Source organism: Zingiber officinale, chromosome 7B, assembly GCF_018446385.1.
Source record: "Zingiber officinale cultivar Zhangliang chromosome 7B, Zo_v1.1, whole genome shotgun sequence".
NCBI lineage: Eukaryota > Viridiplantae > Streptophyta > Magnoliopsida > Zingiberales > Zingiberaceae > Zingiber > Zingiber officinale.
In genome coordinates, this window is record NC_055999.1 from 58,239,793 (window position 1) to 58,259,507 (window position 19,715).

Below are 19,715 nucleotides of genomic sequence, written 5' to 3' on the forward strand. Positions count from 1 at the left end.
GCAAGCTTTTCAACAAAGGACATTCAAATTACTTCCTTGTAGGTCCGTGGATAGAAAATTCATGGACGAATTTTGCCCACAAGTGTCCGAAATCATAGCATACTACAAACTCGATTCACTAGTCTACTTGGAACGGGATATCAACTATGACTTGGTCTCTGAGTTCTATAATAACCTTCATGAGACTAATGATCAAGGTTTTAAAACAAGAGTTGCTAAGCGGACTCTTGATTTCAGTATCTCATCTTTCTTTGAGTATCTCGATTGTCGGAGGTGTTCCGGTGATGTCTTTTCGATATTTCCTGACTTACCAGATCAGTTACTTCCACCGTTTGATATCTCATCTGACGATATATATGAGTACTTCTTCAACACCCTAGACAAGGCTAGATGAGCTAGATGTTGACTTCCCTACTTTTGCAGCCTTGAGATTATCTCCTCAAGATTACATTCTTTTAAAATTGTCACGAACTGCCTTCTACCTATCACATCTAAACCATTATCTGAGATCCGATCATATCATTGTCTTATGCTTTATGGTTTGCGTCGGCGTCTCGATTTTGATATCATGTCGAACATCTACTCCTCGATCGTATCATATTCTCAGCCTAGCGGCTTCACTATTTATATGCCTTATGGGCATATAATTACTGATTGGCTTGAGACCCTTCAGGTTGATGTCTCTAAGGGTAGAATAATCAAAATGGTCAGGCAGGATTGCCGACTTGGGAAACGGGCATTTTCCAAGTCTGGAATCATAGGGCGAAATGGGGATGTTCAGTGGAAGGATGGGAGAGCTTTAGGTGAGTTACCACGACAGGCTGCAGCTGCTCCTGTTGCTGCTCCTCCTGCTGACATTGGCGAGGCGGATCCAGACCTGCGCTGGCAGATCGCTGAGTTGGAGAGCCGATTTGATCGTCACGAGGAGATGGTGGCTGCTGAGTTCGATGGACTACGCATACGGATTGACCAGCGCTACGATGACCTGCGCGGGCATATTGACCAGCGCTTCGATGATATGCGCAGTCATCAGGTGGTGACACAGCAGTTGCTACTCGGATGGATGGCACGATACCCGCCTCCGCAGTCTTACCCAGGCTATCCATCCTCCAGCGTGCCGCCTCAGGATTTCACCCTTCCTGCCGATGATGATGATGCTCCTCATGTTGAGGACGTTGATTGATATACCTTGTCTGTATGTATTTTGGATGTTATTTGTTAGTCTGATCTGGATGTTTGCACTTCTGATGCTACTCATATATTTATGCTACTCGGTTTTATATTTGCTTGCTCCTTATTATGCTTCATTTTCTATGTTTTTTTTAATAATATGCTGTTCCTATGCCATGATTTGATTGTATCTTTTGTCTTTCTTACTGTCGTATTGTGACCTTAGAGGGAACTCTAGGTCAGTTAAAAGAAGGCAGTATGGATTAAGGGGGAGCCTTTTTAGTTTTTGTCACCTCATTTGCACCTTTTCGGTGTTTGACAAAGGGGGAGAGGATACCTAAGTTTAGAAATGTATGATCTAAAAATTTTAGGGGAGAGGATAACGGGAAGGATCTTGATTCCCGTCCTTGACTTGGTGGTGTATCCGTCTTAGGGGGAGGATCCTGATTTCCCTAAAATTATGGATATATGAGCATTTCTGATCTAAACTTAAATCGTGTTGTCAAACAACAAAAAGGGGGAGATTGTTGATACAGTCTGACCTGGATGTTGTTTTGCTGTTGATACTGATTTAAGTTTGTATCAGACAATTAACTCAGATTAATTACTAATCCAGGTTGACTAGGTTGACCTGATTGAAGCAGTTGGAAAGTCCTGGTGAGTGAAGCCAGGTGAAAACCCTAGTGAGTGAAGCTAGGTGCAAGTCCTGGTGAGTGAAGCCAGGTGAAAACCCTAGTGAGTGAAGCTAGGTGCAAGTCCTGGTGAGTGAAGCCGGGCAAGGGAAAATCCAGATGGATCAAGGGTGATCGGACATCTGGTGTTGAAAAGTCCAAGAAGGAAACTTGGCATGTGGAGTCAGAAAGGATTCGGTAGCTCGTTCTCTAGGACCAGATGAAGTCGGAGAGGGCTAGGGAGCTCATTTCTCCGGATTAGGTCAGAGAGGGCTCGACCCGGACTGAGTCAAGAAGCTGGACGCTCAGAGCATCCTGTGTTGTTACTGATCGGTCCGCCGACCGATCAAGTGAGAACTCAGTCGCATGCTGCGAATGCTACTGTATCGATACTGACCGGTCTCGGGACCGATCAGATTGATGCCTGATCGGTCCGGAGACCGATCAGGCTTTGCGCGCGACGCCTGATCGGTCCGGGACCGATCAGATTAGTACCTGATCGGTCCGCAGACCGATCAGTAGCGATCGAAAGAGACGATGGATCGGTCTGCGACCGATCGATATATAGTCTGATGCGTGCACCCGATTAGCGATGATTCAGAAGCGTGGTTCGGTCGCAGACCGACCCACGGTATTGTTTGCTTTGCATGCGCTTTTTCTGATTGCCGTATTTGTATTCACCTATCTGTTTTTAACCATTTGCTGTGAGTCTTTCTAGCTTGCAGGTTGCAGGTCACATTCTCATGTTTGGATTCAAATTAAGCTTCATTAAGAGAAGGAGACAAGTACCCTTTTCACTGTAATTTGCTGCAACAGATGCATTTGAGGCATCAACGTTCACTGACGAAATCTGATTACGATTGGGCTGCTCAGTTTAACCTCTAGCTATTGGTTCGTATCCAGAGACGCCAGTGATTTCCATTGGCATGGGTTCAGAGAATCAGAAGAGGAGGAGGTGTGATTGGCTACGCCTGGCTGGCAGCAGCGATTCTGCAGACGGCGGTGATTCGAGCCAGTGAAGCAGAGAGACATAAGAAGGAAGAAGAGGAGTTCAGAAAGGTATTCTGAATTCTCTGTCTTTAGTGATCAAGCCTTCGAGAAAGCAAGTTGGTGAAGCTGTGAGCTCTTTGCTGAGAAGGTTGATTGTGCGCTCTCTGCTCTGTTCTCTTCTCCGCGTGGCTGTAAGCTCATCTTAATATTTTTCTCAGCCACTGTAAGTCTTGTGCTTAAATCTATAATCATCTGAGACTTTGTTGAGAGGTTGCTCCACCGAGAATGAGACATCTTTAGCCGGATCTTGTCCGGGGTGTGATCTACCGAAAGATCAAGGAGTCGTCCTCCTTACGGACACGCCGAGGAGTAGGGGCAAGTTATCCCCGAACCTCGTATATCCTTGGGTCTGCTGTGTGTTTATTTTCTTTCGTTTTAGTTTTTCTACTTCCGCTGTGCTGTGCTAACAAAGTTCTTGAAGAAATTTCTGTTTAGTGTTTTTCAAAGAGGCTATTCACCCCCCTCTAGCCATCTAAGATCCCAACAAGAACAAGTCTTAGAAACCAAAAAGTTACTATCTAACAAGTTTAATATGAAAGATATGGGAGAAATCGATGTCATCCTAGGCATAAAGATCAAAAGAGAACAAGGATCAATTCTACTCTCACAGTCTCATTATATTGAGAAGGTTCTCAAAAGGTTCAATCACTATGATCGTAAATCGACTTTAACTCCCTTGAACCCTAAAATTGACCATGCCAAGAATGAAGATTCAATAGTATTACAATTGGAATATTCACAAGTGATAGAAAGTTTGATGTATGCCATGACTTGTACACGCTCGGATATTGCTTATGTAGTAGGAGTGTTAAGAAGGTATATAAGTAACCTCAGCAAACAACATTGGTTGGGTGTTACAAGAATTCTAAGATTTCTCAAGAACATATATTTTGAGCTATAAGGGAGATCCTTTAATATTTGAAGGATACTCAGATGCTAGTTGGATAACGAATAAAGATGATCACTCTTAAACAAGTGGTTGGATTTTTATTTTAGGTGGTGGAGTTGTTTCCTCAGCATCCAAGAAACAAACATGCATAACTGACTCCACCATGACAGCTGAGTTTGTAGCTTTAGCTGTAGTGTAAAACACCTAAATTTTTTTTTCCAAGATTGTAACAACCCAACTCACAATTTTCCAAGATATGAATGGGGGAGGGACCCTCGTGTCGAATCCAAGTCCATCTTGGAATTCCATTTAAAGTTGAGCCTTTGATGAAGTCTTCGACTTGTTGAAATTTACTTCAACTTCTTCTCCCTCTAGCTCGTTGCCCCTTCCAGCGATGATTCCGGTGAAGAGAGACCTCACTCTGATACCACTTGTTAGGGTTGATTTGTAGCTAGAGGGGGGTGAATAGCTCGTCGTGCTTCGTTGTCTTGCTTCGTGATAATGATATGCAGCGGAATGAACTTGAAGCAATACTTACAATGCTAACACAAGGATTTACTTAGTATCTACCTCAAGAAGAGGTGACTAATCCAAGGATCCACATACGACGCTCACTCCACTAATAAAACTCTCTTTCTCGATAACTACCGGAGGTGGAGAAACCTCGTACAAGACTCACACAACAAGATACAACTCACGCAAGAAGAAAATACAAGAATGAAAATGAAAAACCCTCTTCTTGCTTGATGTTGTTGATGAGAACGCCTCTGGACCAGCTAGAGAGTGCAACAACACTTGTCTTCCCCACTCGAAATCTGGCGAACAGTAGAAGTGAAAAATCGTGTAAGCTCTGCTGAGAAGAAAGCTCACCACGAGTTTATACTATGTGCTCCTAGGGCTCCCAATTGATTAGGCTTGCTCCCAATCGATTGCCACGTCAGATCACAACAATCTTAGCCATCCAAAACCTGTATCCAGTGCAACAGTCATTTCCCAATCGATCGGTTGATCAATTGGGGAGGCTTGAACTGATCGGCTGATCGATTTAGGCTTTCTCGCATCCACGTGCGAGAAACAACCTCCAATTGATCGCCTAATCGATTGAAGGTGCCCAATCGATCAGCTGATCGATTGGGACTCATTCTGTGCTGGTGACATTTCTTCCCAATCGATCACCTGATCGATTCGGTAATGTTTGTCACAACATTGTGCCAATCGATCGACTGATCGATTGAACCACTGTTCAATCGATCGACTGATCGATTGAACCACTGTTCAATCGATCGGTTGATCGATTGGCCTCCCCTTGACTTACTTAAACCAAGTCTAGGGTCTCCATATCCAACATTCGGTTAACCGTGTCCTGTTGGAACTCCTCATGCCTAGCATTCGATCAACCTTGACTTGCTGGGACTTCTTCACCAAGTGTCTGGTCAACCATTTGACCCACTTGGACTTTTCTCCTTGTGCCAAGTGTCTGATCAATCTTGACCCACTTGGACTTTTCGTCTCATGCTAAGTGTCCAGCCCTCCATGACCCACTTGGACTTCCACTAGATGTTCAGTCACCCTTGACCCATTTGGATTTCCTCGTGCCAAGTATCCGGTCAATCCTTTGACCTACTTGGGCTTCCTAACACTAGGTGTCCGATCAACCTTGACCCACCTGGATCTCTACGTGTCTGGCTTCACTCACTAGATCTTTCCTTCTGCCTAACTTCACTCACTAGGGCTTTCCATCTATCTGGCTTTACTCACTAGGACTTTCACCTAGCTTCACTCACTAGGTCTTTCCATCTGCATAGTTTCACTCACTAGGGCTTTCTATCTATCTGACTTCACTCACCACGACTTTCACATAGCTTCACTCACTAGGATTTTTACCTGGCTTCACTCATCAGAATTTTCTAACTGTCTAGCTTCACTCACTAGGTATTTCACCTGACTTCACTCACTAGGATTTTCCTACTGCCCGGCTTCACTCACCGGGACTTTCACCTACCTAGCTTCACTCACTAGGGTTTTCACCTGGCTTCACTCAAGTATCCGGTAAATCTTGACCTACTTGACTCTTCTTCACATCAAACTAGTCAGTCCTTGATCAAAGGAGAATTATATCAACAATCTCTCCAATCGGACGATTGCATCTGCAATCTCCATGTATTGTCCAACATCGAAACTCAAACATCAAGACTCAAGCTTGAGCCAACTCAAGCTTGAGCCAACTCAAGCTTAGTCAACCTGGTCAACCTTACCCAAGAAATATTGCACCAACAATCATCACGAAAAGCTTTATTTCTACATTTGGAATGATTACACGGACAGCGTAATGTGGCACCATCCATACATTCCGGATGACTATTTGTAAAGTTCACAAACTCTTCAATTCTAGCAAAATATTCATTTGGATAAATCCATTCTTTAATCTATTATATATCCAATCTTTGTTCATGTACATTATATCCTAATAAACATAAGATTGATTACTTAGTAATTATGCAATTAATACAATAGAGGTACTACACACATGATTTAATGTATTCACAAATTATACCATGAATATAAAAAATTAAGTATATAATTAAGAAGTTGACTTTTCAAAGCAATGATACTAGATTAAAATTCGACAACTTGCTAAACTAGGCTAAAATCAACCAGAATAGAATTCTACAATCTAGAAGTTATAAATTCCTGACCACGAGCTCAAGGGCGGCCAAGAGGCAGGCCAATCTAGCGACAACGAGTGCTAGCTTGCGGCAGTGAGTCATGAGTCGGGCCAAGCTTGCTGCCACGATCTCAAGGCCGACCAAAGTCATTGTCACAAGCTTAGGGCCAACCAAGCTCCCTGCCACAACCTTGGGGCCGGCCAAGCACTTCGTGTTAGTTAGAGCCCTAGAGCCAATCATATGATGATTATTGTATGGACTCGATGTATCATATTCCTATATATTTATAAAGGTATTTCATAATGGTTATTATACTTACTTGTATTGATGTCAAATAACTAAGTATAATATCATCCTTGAGTAGAAGGTTCTTATCTATATCAATCGATTGATTGAATCGATAGTGAGATGATATAGAGAACACTACTCTTAATCATTCCTAGTCAAGTATTAACATTCAGAGACAATGTTAATGTGACGAGACTAGCATGTAGGTCAACTAGATGACTTGATCTCACAAGTCATGGATATGAAGATATCAAGTTGACACATGGGTATACATTGGAGAATGTATACTGAATGACCCGCCATGAGAAAATATCATGGATCGTTATATGAGTGTCATATACTTTCTCATGTGATTATTAGTATGACTATTAGTCCTTGGACCTGAAGTCACTAAGGTTCCCTACATAAGGAGTTGCATACTTTGGCTTCGTCAAACGTCACCCGTAACTGGGTGGACCATAAAGGCGATTACTGGATATGTAACAAATTATGCAGAGGGATGTGAGTGATGTAGATGAGATCTATCCCTCCTATATGATGGGAGTGACATCATTATTCTTAATAGAGTGAGACCACTAAGTGCATGGTCATGCCCAAATGAGTCAATATGAGATATTGAGCTCATTTGATTAGAGTGAGTATACTTGGAGTTCAAGATTTAGATTGATTAGAGGATGACACAGACTATGCCTCACATTGATCAATCTAGATGTTAAGGATAGAAGGACATTGTCACATATTGTGAGAGTCACAATTAGTAGTCACAAAGGTGATGTTGGATCTCAACATTCTTGTAACTTGGGTAGTAATGATGTGTTGCTAGATACCGCTCATTAATTATGCTTCTAAATGGGTTTAGGAGCATTGCCAACGTTACAAGAACCTATAGAGTCACACACAAAGGGCAATTAGATGGAGATTAGGTTTATTTGATGAACCAAGAGGATTAGGTTCATGTGATGAACCAAGTTAGATTAAGAGTAATCCAAATTAAACTAATTGAGTTAGACTCAATTTGATTCATGTGTTAAATGAGTCTAATTCAGACTTGGACTCATTGAGTCAATTTAATTCAATGAATAGAGATTCATTAAATCAAATTGACTTGAACCAATGGTTAGATTTGATCAACCATGGGAGATAAGAGGTCAAGTTTGACTTGACTTGAGAGGGAAGATGAAAGGTCAAGTTTGACTTGACCAATGTCACATCATTTGTGTGTTGGCATAAGGTGGGCCAATGATGATGTTCCACATCATCAAGGTTGACTTATGTGTGTGCCACCTCATGAGGGAGACCAAGAGCCATGAATCTTGGTATCCCATGGAGGTTTATAACCTCTCCATGAAGTGGTCGGCCACTTGATTGCAAGTGAATGCAATTGTGTGCTCATTCACTCCTTCTTCCTCATCTCTTCCTCTCTACTCTCCCTCTTCCTCCATTGCTGTGAGCCACAAAGAGTGCTAGCACACTCTAGTGTCTTTTCTCCATCTCGTTGTTCGTGTGGATACATATAGAGGAGTGTTCACTTGACACTCTAGAGATCCGGCAATCTTGGACGAGTGGTATAAGCGAAGGGCTTCGCATCAAAGGTATAAAATCTCTACCATGTAGATCCAGAGTAGATCTAGAATAGAAACAAGTACATGAATTTATTTTAATCTTCGCACGGATCCGGTGGCAAGACTTCGGGGTTTCCGCAATACAAAAAGCGATTTTTGCGGCCGAAAGTCCTAATAGTGGTATCAGAGCCACATGCGAAGCGTGTACTTGTTTTATTTTAATTTTTATGAAAAATTATAGATCTGTAAGTTTATGTGATTTTATTATTTTTATGAATTTTATGAGTATTTTTCTCGTAAAAGCGAAGCAACAAGTGTTTAGACACACTTGTAGGCTTCGACTACCGAGAAACACCTTCCGAAACGGCAAGGTATCGTCCAAAATGTTTTGGGACAGCGGCTTAAGGCGCTGTTAGATCATCGTGGGGCACTCGTGAGACTCATTTCACGAGAAGGGGTGCTGCCCCTAACCCCGCAAGGGGTATTGTCCCGCGATCGCGCCTGAAAATCGCTAAACGGAGTCGCTGGGAAGTTGTAACTCATAAAATTGTAAAAATAGTAATAAAATTATAGAAATTTATGAAAATTACATAATTTAGAATTATGTATAATTTTGTGATGATCATGGCCCAAAGAACCCAATTTGATTGGAAATATGTGTTGTAATTCATAATATGGCCTGCGTGCCATTTTTGTGTGATTGTGCGTGTTGTATTTGATACGCGACCTGCGCGTCGTGCCTTTCTAATTTAATTCTTGTTGTAAATAGATTTTAGACTCGAATGTAACTCGAGTTTCAAATTTTTAATGTACAAAAATGAAGCGGTGGAAGGTCCACTCGAGACGGAGTTACGAGGAGGGTGCGAGCAACACATGGCGGTCAAAGGGAGGAGCTTGGAGAAGCTGTTGACCCTAGGTTGACCGTCCGATCTTCTCATTGGTTTGAGAAGATCGTAGTAGGGCCATGACCTAATCAAAAATTTAATTAATTGCTTGTGTGTATGTGATGCATGCTAGAGTAGAGTAATTAATTAGTGCCTTAACGATTAGATTAGATCTTAATCGCATATATGATACATCTTAACAATTAGATTAGATCTTAATCACGTATATGATACACATTAACGATTAGATTAGATCTTAATCGCGTCAACTCGAAATGCCTACCACGTTTTGATACCCATCACTACCTCGATCACATGTTGTTGTTGAATCTGCCAAAGCAGAGCAACGTATATTATCTTGGTAGGGTGCTGAGGGACAATCTTGGTCCCGCCTATCAAAGCTTGGGTGAGTACAAACTCAATTAGATTGAGTAAAACTAGTTAACTCAATTGGATCGGGTTTAACTATAGGCATTTTTTCAATGGTTGGAAGTGTAACGCCCACCCCTCTGGTAGGGCGGGGTTACGGGGAACATACATGCATATTAATCTATTTCTAAGCAGCGGAAGTATTTATTTCTATATTCTTTTATTTCTTTTCTTTTTAAACACCAATAATTAATTATCTAAACATTTATAATCATATGAGCATGTTAAGCATAATTTAAAATTTAAAAAGTCATGATATCAATTTCCAACATAAGCATGAATAAGTATTAAGAAATCATGCAAGACCTTAACATAAGATAGACATAGTTCATAACAAGCATAAATTAACATAAGCAGGTCTTTTTCCTTAGCCGAGCCACCACCACACACATCTCTTGCCCCTCATGCTGCTCCCTTAGTTTATCCATCCTTTACCTTTATCTGCGGTAAAAGGAAAGTAAGCTATAAGCACACAGGCTTAATAAGATCATTTCCTACTCACAAAAACCATGTATCATAGCATAATCACATAAGCATATAGTATGGAGACATAATCATCTAAAACATCATATTATGTAAAAGAGTATCACAACATATCGTAGCATATCATTCTATATAAAAGCATCATCTCATATCATATTATGTCATAAAAGAGCATCATGTCATATCATATCATATCATAAAAGAGCATCATGTCATATCATATTATATCATAAAAGTGCATCATGTCATATCATATCATATCATATCATATCATATCATAAAGGAGCATCATGTCATATCATATCATATCATAACCTATCATATCATAAAGGTATATGCAAAATGTCTTTCAAAAACATGCGTCATGTCATGTGCAAGATGTCTTTAAAAACAATATCATATAATACTTAAATATAATCTCAACATGAGGGCCCGACTATGTACCCATAACATAAATGCGCCAATCCCTAGGACGGGGTAGCTAATCCCGAACCTACTAGGGAACTAGGTCCGTACTACGTCCGTCGACCTAGGGGCGAACTAAGGAGCCCATCCCTTTGGACACTAAGGTCCGGTACAAGCCACATAAAAATTAAAATAGCATGTCTTATTTACTTATCATATCATGAAGAGTGCTCTTAGTCCCAATTAATAGGGAAGCAACTCTTAGGCCTTTACTTGTCATATCATAAAGAGTGCTCTTAGTTCCAACAAAAAGGGAAGCATCTCTTAGGCCCTTACTTGTCATATTATAAAACATGCATACTTGTGAATATAGCCCATCATAAAAGTCATTATCATGCATGATTCATTAGCATACATAAGTGGGCATATAACATAACATAGGGAAACATAATCATGCATGGAAAAACATTAACTAGCATCTCCTAATTCATATCATAGCATGTGAGACACATAGTAAATCATAATTAGGGCTCTAATCCCTAATTCCATGAAGTGGCCGAAACTTACAAGGCATTGAATCTAGGTTACAAGTAACATAAAATCATAAGAACCCTAAACCAATTTCATAACACTTATCATAAAGAACATCATGAGCAAGTTTAGTTTAGGTTCTAAGCTTCCTAGGTCTTTAAATCTTATTATGGCCGAAACTTGCCAAACATTGATCTAGGTTACAAGTAACATAAAAGAATATGAACCCTAAACCAATTTCATAACACTTATCATAAGAATATCATGAGCATGTTTAGTTTAGGTTCTAAGCTTCCTAGGTCTTTAAATTCTATTATGGCCGAAACTTGCCAAGCCTAACCCTAGGTTACAAGTAACATAAAAGCATATGAACCCTAAACCAATTTCATAACACTTATCATAAGGAACATCATGAGCATGTTTAGTTTAGATTCTAAGCTTCCTAGGTACTTTAATCTTGTTATGGCCGAATGTCTAAGGAGCATAAAACTAAGTCTAAGCAACATACAAGCATAAGAATATCAAGCTAACTTCATATCATATCATAAGGAAAACCATGAGCATATTAGATTTGATTTTAAGCTTTCTTAGACCTTTAATCTCATCATGTCCGAAACCCTAAGTGGAGTCCATCTAGGTTCTAAGCAACATGCAAGCATGAAAACACTAAGAACTCTTCACCATATCATAAGGAAAAGTCATGAGCATGATAGATTAAATTTTAAACTCTCCTAGGCCTTCATTACTATCATGACCGAAACCTTCTAGGCATAGGTCTAGGCTACAAGCAACATAAATAAAAACATGAGAGTTTTAAACAAAACTTATATCCTAAGTTACATATCATAAGGAACATCGTGAGTATGTTTAGTTAGGTTTTAAGCTTTCCTAGGTCTTTTAATCTTATCATGGCCGAATGGTTAAGGAACATGAACCTAAGTTCTAAACAACGTACAAGCATAAGAACACTAAACAAATCTTCTATCAAGGGTAAATATCATAAGAAACATAGTGAGCATGTTTAGTTTAGGTCTTAAGCTTCCTTAAGTTTTTATACTTTGGTGGTCGAAAGTTTCAAGAAGCAACCCTAGATTTTTAAGCAAACTAACTCATGGAATACACATGAACTACTTGTACCACAGGTGAGGGGATACTTACATCTTCTTGCTTGATTTTTCTTAAAAGAAGGTACCCTTGTGAAGAGGAAGTAGAAAGCTTCTCCTTCTAGTTCTCCCTTTTGCTTCTCTTGCTTGTAAGGAGTAGATCTTGAGGACTTCTTCTTGTGAAATAGTTTTCTTAGGGAGAAAACTTTAGCTTGGATTCGGATATGGAAGAGGAAAGAGCTCTAGGTCTCGGTGGAGGAGGAAGAAGGAGGAGGAAGAAGAAGGAGGAAGAAGTAGCCAAACTTTCTTTCTCTTCTCTTCTCTCATTCCTATTTATTCTCAATGAGGAAAAAGGAAAGAATGTCCCAATTCATCCTCTTGACTCCTCTATTCTCTCACACTCTTCATTCCCACGAAAATAGAAAGAAGAAGAAGAAAAAGGCAACTTGCCTTTTGTCTTTTGCTTGCTTCTTCTCTTAACCAAGAGGAAGAGGAGGAAAGCTACTTGACATTCTCTTTCTCCCTTACTTAATCATACTCTTACCTTTAACTATAATTTCCATTCTTTGCTAATCATATATCATTCATGACTCTAGTGGTTATCATACTTATTTAGCTTTATCTATTGTGAGGGGTTCATGGTTCAAGCCTTAACTTCTCTTTCTTTTTATTTCTTTTTGGTTCTATTTCCATTTCCTTTTTTTTTTTCTAAAGAGAATACCCATATGTATAGCTTAAATATTTCATGGGTGTTACAGGAAGATAGGTCAAAATCACATTTATATTAACTCTTGGGTGATTTAGCCAAAGCTAACTTAAGTTTTAATATACATGCGGATCTTGATCCTATAACCAACAGTTGCATAGAGATGTAATTGGTAATTAGTTACCTACCGATCATACTAAGTCTTGGGTGATTTAGCCAAAGCTAACTCAAGGCGTAGTATAATGTGGATCTTGTCCCGCAAGAATTATAGCTAGTTGGTTAGAATCTAGTGAGTGTGGTTTGACCACATCCATGACTCAATTCTACAAAAGTTCTATAATTCAGTGGGAGCATCATTTAATTAAAGGCCTAATTAAATGATTAGTGGAATATGATATTTATTTTCTATATTTTTCTATTGTAGATTGCCATGTCGACAAACACGAACACCTTCTCTCTACATTCTGTCCTTGATAAGGACAAGCTTAATGGAGCTAATTTCTTAGACTGGTACAGGAATCTGAGAATAGTTCTCACTCAAGAAAGAAAACTGTATGTTCTTGAGCAGTCCATTCCCGAGGCACCTCCTGCTACTGTCACGCGAGCTGACAAAGATGCTTATAAGAAGCATCAAGATGACACATTAGAAGTGTCATGTCTCATGCTCGCAACCATGAACTCTGAGCTTCAGAAGCAACACGAGTTGATGGGTGCTTATGATATGGTTGAACATATTCGTCAACTATATCAAGGACAAGCAAGGCATGAGAGATTCGAGATCTCTAAGGCACTATTTCAGTGCAAGATGCAAGACGGGACTCCCGTCGGCCCATATGTACTCAAGATGATTGGGTACATAGAGAACCTACAGAGGTTGAGATTTCCACTTGGCCAAGAGCTGGCCACTGACTTGATCTTGCAATCCTTGCCAGAAAGCTACAATCAATTTGTCATGAATTACAACATGAACGAAATTGACAAGCCACTGCCTGAGCTTCTGAGTATGTTGAGAACTGTTGAGCTCAACTTTAATAAGGTTAAGCCCAACTCCATTTTGATGGTGTAAAGGCACAAAGGCAAGGGCAAGCCTAAAGGTAAGGGAAAGTCTGAAGCCAAGGGCAAAGGCAAGGCACTGAAACCCAAAGGAGGGGTTGCCAAGGATGCTACCTGCTTCCACTGCGGTCAGACCGGGCACTGGAAGAGGAACTGCAAAGTTTACCTGGAAGATCTTAAGAAGAAGAGAAGTGAGACTTCTACTTCAGGTATATATGTTATCGAAGTCAATCTATCTATTTCTTCATCATGGGTATTAGATACCGGATGTGCTTCTCACATTTGTACTAATGTGCAGGCATTGAGAAATAACAGGGCATTGATGAAGGGCGAGGTGGACCTACGAGTAGGCAATGGAGCACGGGTTGCTGCTGTTGCTGTAGGGACTTACTATCTATCTCTGCCCTCTGGTCTTGTACTAGAATTAGATGAATGTTGTTATGTGCCTACTCTTACTAAGAATATAATTTCAGTTTTTTGTTTGGACAAGAAAGGTTTTTTGTTTATAATAAAGAATAAATGTTGTTCAGTTTATTTAAATGATATGTTCTATTGTAGTGCACCTCTGATGAACGAACTCTATATTCTAGACTTAGAGAACCCCATCTATAACATAAATACCAAAAGGTTCAAATCAAATGAAATGAACCAAACCATCTCTGGCACTGTCGCTTAGGTCATATAAATGACAAACGCTTATCCCAGCTCCATAAAGATGGTTTTTTGGACTCATTTGATTTCGAATCATATGAGACATGCGAGTCATGCCTACTGGGCAAGATGACCAAGACTCCCTTTAGTGGACATAGCGAAAGAGCGACTGACTTGTTAGGACTTATACATAGTGATGTATGTAGCCCTTTCAATGTCGCTGCCAGAGGTGGTTATAGGTACTTCATTACATTTACTGATGACTTCAGTAGATATGGTTATGTGTATCTGATGACACATAAGTCAGAATCCTTTGAAAAGTTCAAAGAATTCAAGAATGAAGTACAAAACCAGTTTGGCAAGAGTATTAAGATACTTCGATCAGATCGAGGTGGTGAATACCTTAGCCATGAGTTTCGTGACTATCTAGCTGGGTGTGGGATTCTATCCCAACTCACTCCTCCTGGAACACCACAGTAGAATGGTGTATCCGAAAGGAGGAATCGTACCCTATTAGATATGGTACGGTCTATGATGAGTCACACAGATCTTCTTATATCTCCTTGGGGCTATGCTCTGGACACAGCAGCCTTCATACTCAACCGTGTTCCATCCAAGGCTGTGATAAAGACACCATATAGGATATGAACTCGGAGAGATGCACAGGTGTCTTTTATGAGGATTTAGGGTTGTGAGGCTTACGCTCGACATCAAGTCTCGGACAAACTGAGACCCAAATATGATAAGTGCTATTTTATAGGATATTCCAAGGAAACGAAGGGATATTACTTCTAAATTCCTAGTCAACATAAAGTAGTTGTGGCTAAGATTGGGGTTTTTCTAGAAAGCGACTTTGTTTCTAGAAAAACTAGTGGGAGTACGTTCAATCTTGAAGAAGTTCAGGATATGGATCATAGCACTGAAGCCTTGATGGAAGTTGAACTGGAACCACAAAGTGTTGTGGATGATGAGATTGTTCCACAAGGAGTTGAGGAACAACAACCAGTTCAAGTAGACATACCTCTTCACAGGTCTGATAGAGTACGTCGTCTGCCTGAGAGATACTCATTTCTCTTATCTGACCATGATGACGTTATGCTCGTTGAGAATAAGCCTACCTCCTATCAAGAAGCTGTGATGAGACCAGATTCTGAGAAATGGTTAGAGGCCATGAGATCTGAGATGGAATCCTTGTACACCAACCAAGTATAGACTTTGGTTGATCCACCTGAAGGGGGCTTTTTCTCCAGTAGCGATGTTTAACTCCATTCGGATCATGCTTGCTATTGCAGCATACCACGATTATAAGATCTGGTAGATGAATGTCAAAACCGCGTTTCTGAATGGAAACTTGCTCGAGGATGTGTACATGACACAACCTGAGGATTTTGTAGATCCACAGCATATTGGCAGAGTATGTAAGCTGCATAAATCCATTTATGGACTAAAACAAGCTTCTCGAAGCTGGAATCTTCGATTCGATGATGCAATCAAACAGTTTGGTTTCATCAAGAATGAAGATGAACCCTGTGTCTACAAGAAGGTTACAGGGAACACAGTTGTCCTCCTTGTGTTGTATGTGGATGACATACTACTCATTGGGAACGACATCCCTTTGCTACAGTTTGTAAAAACTTGGCTAGGGAATTGTTTCTCAATGAAGGACTTAGGTGAAGCAGCCCGTATTCTAGGTCTAAAGATCTATAGAGACTTGGCCTAAGTCAGAGTACATATATTGACAAGGTATTACTACGGTTGCCATGCAAAATTCCAAGAAAAGATTTTTGCCGATGTCACATGGTATGAATCTTTCGAAGATTCAAAGTCCCTCTTCTAGAGAGGAGAGAGACCGCATGGATAAGATCTCTTATGCTTCAGTCATAGGATCTATCATGTACGTCATGTTATGTACTCGTCCTGATGTTTCGTATGCTTTGAGCATGACGAGAAGATACCAGTCAGATCCAGGTGAAGGTCACTGGATAGCGGTCAAGAATATTCTTAAGTACTTGAGAAGGACTAAAGAATATTTCTTGATATATGGAGGCACTGACGAGCTAGCTATAAAGGGTTACAGTGATGCTGTTAGAGTGTATACTAAAAGTCTAGCTTTTGTAAACATTTATTTTTGAAAAAAAAGAATCACGTTGGTCAATATCTACATTTATTTGTTAAATGTAATTGTTCAATTAATTTATATTGTAGACAACATGGTGTGTGGTGTCACACACAGAAGATCATGTTGTCAGTTCTTTATAAATTATAAACAGTTGCTCACGACTAAGATGGAAAGGAACAAACCATCAGAATAGTCGTAGTGTAATTAAGTATTAGTTTATCTTGATTAATAAATTACACTGATACACTCTAAGTGTATTGAGTAGGACCATTTTAGGTAAGTTCTTTTTGTACTGACTTAATAAAAGAATTAGACCTTAGTTATTATGAAAGTGTGTGCTCTTAATCCTAATATAATAACAAGCACATATATTTAATATTTATTTCTTTGACTTATCAAAGGGTGAGGTTTAGCTCGATAAATCAATATGCCCGATAAGTTGGGAAATGATATTACTTATAGTGTGTGTTGTTGATTATAGAAGGAATCTATGTCCTAGTTATCTAGGTTGAGAATGTCCCCAAGAGGAGCTCATAAGGATCGTCATGTTAAATTCTGCAAGTGGACTTAGTCCGACATGACAATGAAGTTGACTGGTACTACTCTTGGAGTTAGATATTAATTAAGTGAGTTGTCAGTAACTTACTTAATTAGTGGGCATTCGTTATCTTAAATAGAGGGAGACTAACATACTCATGATAAGAAGGAGCCCATAATGTAATTTGGGATTGGTGCGGTAGTGCGATAATAACTCTCTAGTGGAATGAGTTATTATCGATGAACTTGAGTTGTGTGTTCGGGGCGAACATGGGATACTCAAGCTCATCAGAAGGCCAAAACTAATTTCTCCTCTAGGTCCCTGTCGTAGCCTCATTAAAGCCTCAAGTCCATCCAAATATAAGCTCATCTTGGTGTCCAAGAAGGGGGTCGGTCCAATGTTTGGTGACCCAGCAAGGGCTGGCCACATCCTCTTCTATCCGGGTCGACCCTATTGTTTGATGACCAAACAAATAGGGGTCGGCCACATTAATCAAACAAGGAGGGTTGTTTTGAATTTTTAAAATCTTCTCTTCGTAGAAAACTATAAGTTTTAAAAGAGATATTTTAATTTTAAAAACTTTCCTTATTTGAATTAGGCCACATGGTTTAATAGAGAGTTTTAAAACTTTCCTTTTAAACCATCCTCATGGTTTTAGAAAAAAAGGAAAAGAATTTTTAAAAATTAAAATTTTCTATTCATGTTAAAAAAGGAAACTTTTGAAGAGAAGTTTTAAATTTTAAAATATGGTTTTAATTTTTAAAACTTTCCTTTTTAACATCCACTTTAGGAAAGAGAGCTTGTAAAATTTTATAAGAGAATTTCTTCTTGTAAAATTTTATTAAATTTTTTTTTTATTTCTTCCTATAAGTGGCCGACCACCTTTGCTTGGTGCCCAAGCAAGGGGCCGACCAAGATTAAATCCATCCAACCATTGATTTGGTGATTGATTCAATCAAGAAGAAAGAAAAGGAAAAATAAAAGGGAAAAAGAAAAACTAGAGGAAGATTTTAATTTTTGTAAAAATTCTTCCCTTATTTGCCTTGGGCAAGTAATATAAAAGAAGGGGTGAGGAGGCTTCATGAGTCACAACTCTTATTCTCTTGCTTGGAGGATCTCTTGGTGTGGTCGACCCTCTCTCTTCTCCCTTTCCCTTTGCTCTCTTCTCCTTGGTGGTGGTGGTGGTCGGATTTTAGAGGAAGAGGAAGAAAGCTTTTGGGTGGTGTTCATCTTGGAGGATTGTCGCCCACACGACGTCCAAAGCGAGGCGAGGAATATGGAAGAAGATCTCGAGGTCATTAGCATACAAAGAGAAGATATAATTAACAATTGTTTTCCACATCATGCTAGTTATTTCTTTTTGTAAGAATTCCAAACACAAGATGCATTAGATCTAATTTTTTGAATTTATTTTTCGAGTTTGTGTTTTCTTTGTTTTTCGAATTTGTGATTCGATTGTTCCTTTTGGTTAACCTAGAGTTATTTAAGGAAATTAAATATTAGCTTTCCTTAAAAGGCTTTGTCTAGGCGGTGGTGGTTGCTCCCATATCCAAGAAGGCCATGTGCCTTGCCATGCAGTCCTGAAAGCCAATTATGGAAATTAATATTTAATAGAATTAATAACATAGGTGGATTTGAATCAATAGTGTTAAGTTCCGCTTGCGATTCAAATCTAAACCATTATGAACAGATAAGTTAAATTTGGAATCAATGATGTTAAGTTTCGTCTGCGATTCCTAATTTAACTTCTAAAGAACACAATAGGTTATTTAAGGAAAGGTTTGACACTTGTATAAATTTTTGTACAGTGGAACCGATATGATTTTCCTAGGACTAACCAACAGATGCCAGCTTCCAAACTGACCAGGATGATTATAGATCGCAGTCTGGGTTTGTGTTTTGCTTGAATGGTGGTGTTGTGAGCTGGAAGAGTTCGAAGCAGGACATAGTTGCTGATTCTACGACAGAGGTCGAGTATATTGCTGCATCAGAAGTAGTAAAGGAGGGAGTTTGGATCCGCAAGTTCATTACTGAGCTTAGGGTGGTTCCTAGCATATCTGATCCTATAGAGCTCTATTATGACAACAATGGAGCAATTGCACAGGCTAAGGAACCTCGCTCACACCAGCGGACCAAACACATACTACGACGCTTCCATCTCATTCGAGAGATTATCGATAGAGGAGATGTGAAGATTTGCAGAGTACCCACAGAGGCTAATATCGTTGATCCCTTGACCAAGGCTTTGGCACAGAGAAAGCATGATGGTCACACTAGGTCATTGGGCCTTAGAGCCTACACTGATTGCCACTAGTGCTAGTGGGAGATTGTTAGTTAGAGCCCTAGAGCCAATCATATGATGATTGTTGTATGGACTCGATGTATCATATTCCTATATATTTATAAAGTCATTTCATTATGGTTATTATACTTACTTGTATTGGTGCCAAATAACAAAGTATAATATCGTCTTTGAGTAGAAGGTTGTTATCTATATCAATCGATTGGTTGAATCGA